An 8,881-nucleotide genomic window follows, 5' to 3' on the forward strand; every position below is an offset into this window, starting at 1 on the left:
CAAGAACATGAATGGATTTTGGTAATTCATCTCCAACATGAACCTCCACGCAAATGTGAGCATAAGATAATCGTTCCATAGTTCTAGTACACTTATCAGTTATAGCGGGAACTCCAATAACACTTCCAGTGGCACTCAATGCTTCCATCGTCCAATTATGCAAAGGCAAATTTGGTAGAGAAACCCAAGTTGAAATTGAATTCAGATGTACCTTATCAAGCACCATGTTTGGGTTCCATGGTCTTAAGAACAGTGGATGTCTATTAACAAACTATGGTCCTCCTTCCCATACCTTCAATCTATCCTCCTCCACATTAAATCTAAAATTGAAGATCCCATTTTCAAGCATAAGCATATCAGCATGACCAGACAACCGCCATTGCCTGAGAAGAATCTCTTTAGTGATAGAAAAAGGGCGCTTTCTGCCCAGGAAATGTCCTACCAGTGCTTTCTCCCACCTTTTCACTAATGCATCTGTCATAGAGGATGAACAATAGGCAACTGCATTCCCTTCAATCACCTTTGGCTTAACAAACTCCAACTTTAATCCATCAATACGTTCAAGGGATTTAGAGGAAAACAATCTAGCCCAGCCCCCTCCACCAGCAATATTTTTTCCATTATCAATGGAGCCATCTTTCAAATTTTCAAACCTTGCATTTGAGTCTCCTCCCCAAAGTTGTTGCTCTATTGTCATAGGAGAAGAAGACTCTATAGCCAAAGCCATAGGCTTCTAAGCCATGGCCAAGAGGAGAAAAACTTGAAACGAAATAAAAAACGAGAAGAGATATTGCAATCGATACTGATCTACCTTATGAGGATCCTATCTATTCTTCTTCTCCTATTTCCCTGCAAACAAGTTAGACATTTTCAATACAAATCAAGGACATGAACAGACCAGAGCCTTTTGAAGCTCTCACCGCATTTCATGGGTTTCGAACTTGTTTAAACTCTTCAGCTGCTACTGCTCAAATTAGAGATGATAGAAAACTTCCATGGATAACTTCCATGGAAACAGTTGCCTCATCCTCAAGTTTTTCCTTTGCCTACGATAATCTCAGTATAAGAAAACACACAAACAAAAGAGAGATGGAGGAGGAGAATTAAAAGACACAGACTATAGTAGGCAGTAGGCTAGTAACTCAGAAATTCGAATCCCTCAATTCTCTTGGAGACTCTTGCTTGATAAGTAAAATTCTTTCGAAGGTTAGGTGGATAAACCAACTACAAAAGCTACTCCTTTCAATCGAGTAGGTGATTTTGGATTAGCTCCTGGAATTTCGGATCATTTTACTCTCTTTGAAATAGTAGACTTTTCAAAAAAAAATTGCTCGTGCGAATTTGCAACACCATTGGGGTCACAAGGAACCTCTATGGGTCTTGCAATATTTTGGGATACCTTAATCATCGTTGCATAGTCTGCTCTAGGGTGACAAAAGGAGGTGTCTACATTGGGTATGCCCTCATGGGATGAAATTGAAGTTATCATATGGAAAAAGAAGCTCATGATACTAGTATACAAATTCTTTTACATGTCCTCTCACATTCCACCCGTGGACTCCACACTCTCTTTCCACATAAAATGCATCGTCCACGAAGCCTATTTATGTGAAATTGAGCTCTGGGTCATGGGAGAACCCTTTATCATATTTATAAGTAAGCAATATCAAACCTTTACTAAATTTCTAGAGTTTATTGTGGGTAATCGATAATTGATAAACTAAGCCATAGACTTGGGTCTCAACCTCCTTAGACAAAAGTGAAGTTATCATATGGATAAAAAAGCTCATAACATTACTATATATGCAGATTCCTTTACATATCCTTTCACATTCCACTCTCTCATTATATAAAATGTATTCCTATTATCATATAAAAAAAAAACATCTCCCAATATCACTATGCAGATTCCTTTACACATCCTCTAACATTCCACCCAAATACCCCAAACTTCCTCTTCGCATTAAATACCTCTATATTGAATGATTTGTCAGCCACAACACCTTTGAGTGGGAAATGAACTTGAGGTCGTGAGAAACTTATCAGATCCCTAACATTTAACCCAACTCGTAGATATTGAAGTATAAAACCCTAAATCTTCTAGGGCTTGATGTAACATGCAATCACAAGGTAAGGGTGTCAAACGTTGACGCAGTAGGCCCAACCTAAACCGACCTATTAAAGCATGAGACCAGCCTAACTGATTATTAAACATGTCAGGCTCAAGCATCGATTGGGCGATCTCAATGTAAGGTAGTTGCTCAACAATCGCTTCATTGGGACCAATCAAATACTATGACCAAGCGGTTGCTAAACTATTTATAGCCTGATTAGACCATTTTAGCATATTTAGCTCGATTATAACTCGTTTAAAAACTATTTATGACCTATTTAGTCAATTAGACCATTTAAATCCCGATCACCCCAATTACCTTGAACAATTATGGACAAAAAACTGATCCACCAAATAGAAACATTTCGATGACCTAACTTATGAGGCTTAATTACATACACCGGTGGAAACAATGGGGGGCCCCTTAAATTTGTGAGGACCAATGAGGCCTTTAGGCCTGACCGATAGACATCCAGGAAAAAAGTGTGGACTGAGGATAGGGATGTAAACATATCGGATATGGATCAAATTCGGATCAGATGTGATTGGAATTGGATATTTCCTGACCCGATACAGATATCCCCATACTCCTAAATGGATACAGATGTGGATCGAATTCGAATTTTCGAACATTCTTTTACTCTATGACTTATGTAATCCGGACCTTTCTCCCCCCAATGAATACAATTTGCTCTTAACCCATCTTTCTAAGTTGTCTTAGTTTTTTTCTTCATTCTCTAGAACCTATCTAAACTTCAAGAACCCTCAAAAGTCAAAATCTTTAATTGATTATTTAATCGGATCATATAATTATTTTTCGAATAATTCGGATTTAAATCTAAATATCTTTTGACAAGATATGACTACCACTAAACGGAAATGGATACGGATTTTGGCTATCCATTTGCATCCCTGTCTGAAGAGACCTTGGCCCGGTCACTATTCCACCTTTTCATATCCCCTTACTGGCCATACTCCAGATCTACAGGCAACAACTACCTCCAGCCTTCCTTTCGTCTCACATCTATTTTTCCTAACAAAAGAAATTGGTAGCTCAGTAACAGAGTTTCCATGCTATTTGGTAGTTGTTCTATGATTCTAGTGTCACGGAAGAAATATTGGATGTCCCAGTTCTTTGTGATATGTAAGTACTACCTAATATACCATAAATATAACAAACCAATGAGGAAACGCCACATAGCCCCCTAAGGACCAGGCAAACAGAAAGCCTCGTGAGGACCTGACACACAGAGAGTCTCGTAAGGACCAGACGAATAGAAAGCCTCATGAAGACAAGATGAACAAAAAGCGTCGTGAGGACCTGAAGAACATTGTTTGGTGAGGACCAGATGAACATGAAGTCTCATAAGGACCAGATGAATAGAGAACCTTAAGAAGATCAAACGAGCAAGGAGTCTCACGAAGATCAGGCGAACAGGATTCCCATGGTCAAGTAACACACGAGCACAAACAAATGTGAGGTGGCACATGCGTGGCCATACTTAGTCTCTAGATCACCATCTGTTAACTCTTATCAAGTCAATCCCCCGAAACTCAGGATCATATGTTAGTCAAGCAAGGCCCTGGTTACTTGACCGAGGGTAATCACAGGATTAGTTGATTTCCTAAAGGAGTAACCACAAGGCAGCCACTAAAACCTGACAGATGGGAGGAAAAGACCTACCAACCGATGTACGAAGGAAGTTATCTACCAAAAAGTCATATAGAAGAAAAGACTTATCAACCATTAAGATCCCAACAAATACGTATGAAACCTAAGAAATCGGACGTACAGGAGCAGGAGCCCACCAACCATTATGGCTTTGACGTATACACAAGAGCTAACTATACAGGAAAATTGGTAACCGCAGGAAAGGGAGGATCGGCAACGACGCCAAAAATTTGTTTGAGATTTTAAAATGTAACCGCAAGTGTACGGATCAGTGTAGCTACTGGTTGAACACAGGGAAAGCAGCCACTTTATTTATTTTTTGCTTCTTTTAATAATGCGTAAGTGAACCGATTAATGGTTGTGATTTAATTCTAACTACCGTCCTAAACATATGTATCTAAAATAACGTCCTAACCATTCGTCATCTAAGAATTTAAATACGCAAGCCACGTAATTAAAATTAAATAAATAAATAACTGAAAATAAACAACCCACGCAATTAAAAAACAATGAAGGAAAAAAAATGATGAAATAAAAATAAAGTAAAAGAAAGGGGATAAAGCTAGAGAGAGACTCACAAGTAGATTTCTTTACTTAGCCCGAGGGATGCATCATAATATGAACTTCTCTACTTGACCAGAGAGTCACTCTTACAAGGGTTACTCTACTTGGCTTTAGGGAAAGGGAGACAATTAAAATAAAAAACAATAAAATGATGGTTCTATGGCTAGGAGGTACAAAGCCAATACATACACTAGCCGTGAACCTTGGGGGAAAGGGATAGCAACAATGTAACGACTGAAATTAAAATCCTAAATTAAGAAAGAAAGGATAGTCAGAAGAGGGAATGAGTGGGGGGAGAAAAGACTATTGAAGGAGCCTACTTACTTGAAATTCAACCCTTGAACTGAAAACTTGATCGATTTGAGATACTACCAGTACTTAAAACCAGATTTGGAATAAACCAAATCTAAAATTTATAGTACTAGAGGAAACAAATCTGAAGAAAAAAATTGAACTTAAAAGACATGATCCATAGCTTGTTCTTGTCACCTAGATCTAAGTCTAGAACTAGAACTTGAATATTACAACTTCAATTGCTTAAACAATAAAAATAAAAGACTAAATCAAAAACAAAAGTGTTTGCATTAATTGAATAAAAAGAACTTACAAAAGTGTTTAAAGCATAAACCTAGAACTAGAGCTAGAGAAAGAAAACTAGAGAAAGAGATAGAGAAACAAAAAAAAAAAAAAAAAACCCTAGAAGAATAATGAAGTGCCTCCTCTCCTTGTGTTAACTTTATTATATAGAGAATGGGGGAGGGAAGCTAACGATTTTAGCTTCTAAAAAAAAAAGATTTTTTTTTATCTTGTTAATGAGGTGGAGGAGAGAGAAGAGAGAAAACGTTTGGAGAGAGAATCTCCCATGATTTTTCTTGCCTTTTTTTTCCTTTTTTTCTCCATTTTTCCATTTTTCTCTCTTCTTGCATAAGAAACCCCTCTTGGCCATTTTTTTTTCTTGGATTTGGACAATATTCTATTTTAATGGAAAATTCCATCCATGCCCTTGTTTTTTTTTCTCTCTTTATTTTCTCTCTCTCTTCTTCAAACTTGCATAGACATTTAAGAGGCTCGAACTTGAGACCTCCTAATAAATAAGGGATTTTGCACACCACAACTCACCAATTACGCTAAGTAGTTGTTGTTACCAAAAATGAATCTTCAATCACTTAAGACTTAAGAGTGTGGTCCATCGATCCTTATTGGCATTTGAAATATTCCTTATATCCTTGGAAAAACTGCAGATGGGCTGATTCTGCATCTCACTTCAGTTTTGATCTATTATTCTTTTTTTGGCCCGAAAAGAATAATCACTTGTATGGTTGATCAAATGAATGTGTAATTTTTATTGAACATGTCCATGTTGCTCAAAATTTTGTCCTCTTTGCAACCATAAAAAGAAATAGGACCTCTTTACGTGTAAAATTGGAGATATAGCCCCCGATAGTCCTAAATGCCTTGAAAATATAAAACCTACAAAAAGAAAGTAAAACCCATGGTAGCTCCATTCTAAATATGTAAAATACATGTTTTACTACCTTAGATTTCACACATAAATGTGCTCATCATAATTATCCTACACTTAGACTTTGTTAGTTCTCAAGCAAAACAAAAAACCTAACTCACTTTCGTAGGAATCACGGTTGCACTTAGCATGTGCAACAAGCCTTTAAACCCCTACATCATCCGTAGTGGACGAGTTGTGTCTCGTGGGTGTTTGCAGTGAATATACACCCAAAATTCAGAATAAACAAATCCCAACCTTGGCTAAAGGTAAGAGCCATACCGATCCGGAGCAAAGATAATTCCTTTTACAAGGGACCCCACACTTGAACTTTTATTACCCTTTATCAATTCTAGGCACTAGCATATTTCTTAATTTGGAATTCACCTCGTCTATTCCAAAACATCTTTATCTTAAGGCAAAATCACTTGTGAAGAAATAGGGAACCAATGACTAAGGCGTTGGAGTGTTTTTAACCAAACATGTTACGAATTATTAATGATATTTGCACATTTTTTCTCCTTTTTTAGCTTAATAAACTCTATTCTACTCTATTAATCTTAGCCTGAATGACATGGTGGAGCAAACATCAGACACCCAAGTTACTATGTAGTTTTGCTTTTTGCATATGCCCACAAAGACAGTGATGCTAGAGTTCTTTTAGACGTTTCTTCCCTAGGAATTTTGATCAAGCCACCACATTTCCTGAGGCGCAATGCCCTGTCTAGTTTCAAGGGAATCAACTCTTATTCTTCTTTATACTATATTTTCACACTTCATTTAAAATTATGCATTTGTCAACTCATGCCAAATTAAAAAGAAGGAATCAACTCCAAATCAAAAGTATAAGAATCCCACAGACTTACATATGGTCCAACACCATAAAATAAGGGTCTCTTATTTTTCAAAAGAAAATCTCATCTCAAGACACAGACTTGTTTCTTTCTTCTTAACAGGATTTTTGTACGTTTAAAATGGGTACCTTAATCAAAACTTTTATTTTCATGCATCAAGCAACCGAATGGTATGATAATTAACCAAAAGCCAAAGTAGGACTTCATCCCCCACACTTAAGTCATGCAATGTCCTTAATGCATGGAAAGAATTAAAAGCAAAGACAATGTAAGGGGGTCATACTTGATTAAAAGTTAATCATCAGTATAAAGGGGTTCATGGAGATCCATGACCTCTTCACGACTAGTATTAGGAAACTCGAGGAACGGTTTCAAACACTACCATTAACCTTCGAAATTATCCCTATTCCTGGATTCAGAATCTCTACAGCCTCATGGGGATATACATTATGGACAATAAATGGGTCATCCCATTGGGATCTAAGCTTACTAGGAAAAAGATGCAATAGAGAGTTGTACAATAAGACCTTATCATCAATTGCAAAAGATTTACGCAGAATGTGCTTATCATGGAAAGCTTTGGTATTTTCCTTGTAAATCTTAAAACTTTCACATGTATCATTCCTAAGTTCCTCCAACTCAGATAATTGGAGCCTACGATAAATTTTCGCATCAGACAAATCAAAGTTGAGCTTCTTGATGGCCCAAAAGGCCCTATGCTCCAACTCAACTGGTAAGTGACAGTCTTTCCCATACACCAAACAGTAGGAAGATTGACCAAGATCGGTCTTGAATGCAGTCTGATGGGCCCATAATGAATCAATGAGCCTAAGGGACCAATCTTTACGGTTGGGATTAACAGTTTTCTCCAAGATTTGTTTGATCTTCCTATTAGACACGTCCACTTGGCCACTAGTTTGGGGGTGATAAGGGGTAGATAACTTATAGGTGATCCCATATTTTTTCATTAAGGCCTCAAATGTCGATTACAAAAATGAGTATCCCTATCACTAATTATTGCACGTGGTGCACCAAAACGAGAAAAAATCTTCTCTTTAAGAAACTGGACCACCACTTTGTGGTCATTAGATTTTTAAGGTATGGCCTCTATCCATTTAGAAACATAATCAACAGCCAAAATTATGTACAAATTCCCAAATGAATTAAGGAATGGTCCCATAAAATCGATGCCTCATACATCAAAGATCTCAACTACCAAAATAGAGCTGAGGGGCATCATGTTCCTCTTATTGATACGACCAAAAGACTAATAGGTGGGACAAGCCTTGTAAAAATCAAAAGCATCTCTAAAAAGAGTGAGTCAATAAAATTCGTATTGAAAAACCTTTGCGGCAGTTTTCTTAGGTCCAAAGTGTCCACCACATGCATGATCATGGAAAAAAGAGAGAATGGAATGTTATTCATGATCAGGAACACATCGTCAGATAAACTGATCATGATATATCTTAAATAAATATGGATCATCCCAGATAAAGTACTTAACTTAGGAATAAAACTTATACTTATCTTGAGTGGACCAGTGATCCGGAGTCACGCCTGAAACTAAAAAGTTGATAATGTCAGCAAACCATGGTTCACTGGACACTGCAAATAACTGTTCATCTGAAAAGTTCTCGTTGATTGAAGAATCAACAGTCAAGGAATTGGGAAGCTGGGATAAATGGTCTGCAACTAGGTTTTCAACTCCTTTCTTATCCCTAGGTTTTCAACTCCTTTCTTATCCCTAATTTCTAAATCAAACTCTTGCAAAAATAAAACCCACCTAATGAGACGAGCTTTGGCATCCTTCTTCTGAACTAGGTATCTAAGAGCAGAATGATCAGTATATACCACCACATGTGAACCAACTAAGTAAGATAAAAAAATTTCTAATACAAATACAACAGCTAAAAATTCTTTTTCAGTGGTTGTATAATTGAGTTGTGCATCATTTAAGGTCCTACTAGTATAGTAAATGACAGTGGGCAACTTATTAATCCTTTGACCCAAAATCGTACCTATAGCAAAATCTGAAGCATCACATATCAGTTCAAAAGGTTCAGTCCAAACAGGTGGTTAAACAATGAGTGCATTGGTCTACTCCTTCTTAAGTTGTTTGAAGGATTCTAAGAACTCTTTAAAAAACCCAAAAGTTTGATCTTTAGCAAGTAATGAAG

This window comes from Macadamia integrifolia, unplaced genomic scaffold, assembly GCF_013358625.1.
Source record: "Macadamia integrifolia cultivar HAES 741 unplaced genomic scaffold, SCU_Mint_v3 scaffold94, whole genome shotgun sequence".
Classification (NCBI taxonomy): domain Eukaryota; kingdom Viridiplantae; phylum Streptophyta; class Magnoliopsida; order Proteales; family Proteaceae; genus Macadamia; species Macadamia integrifolia.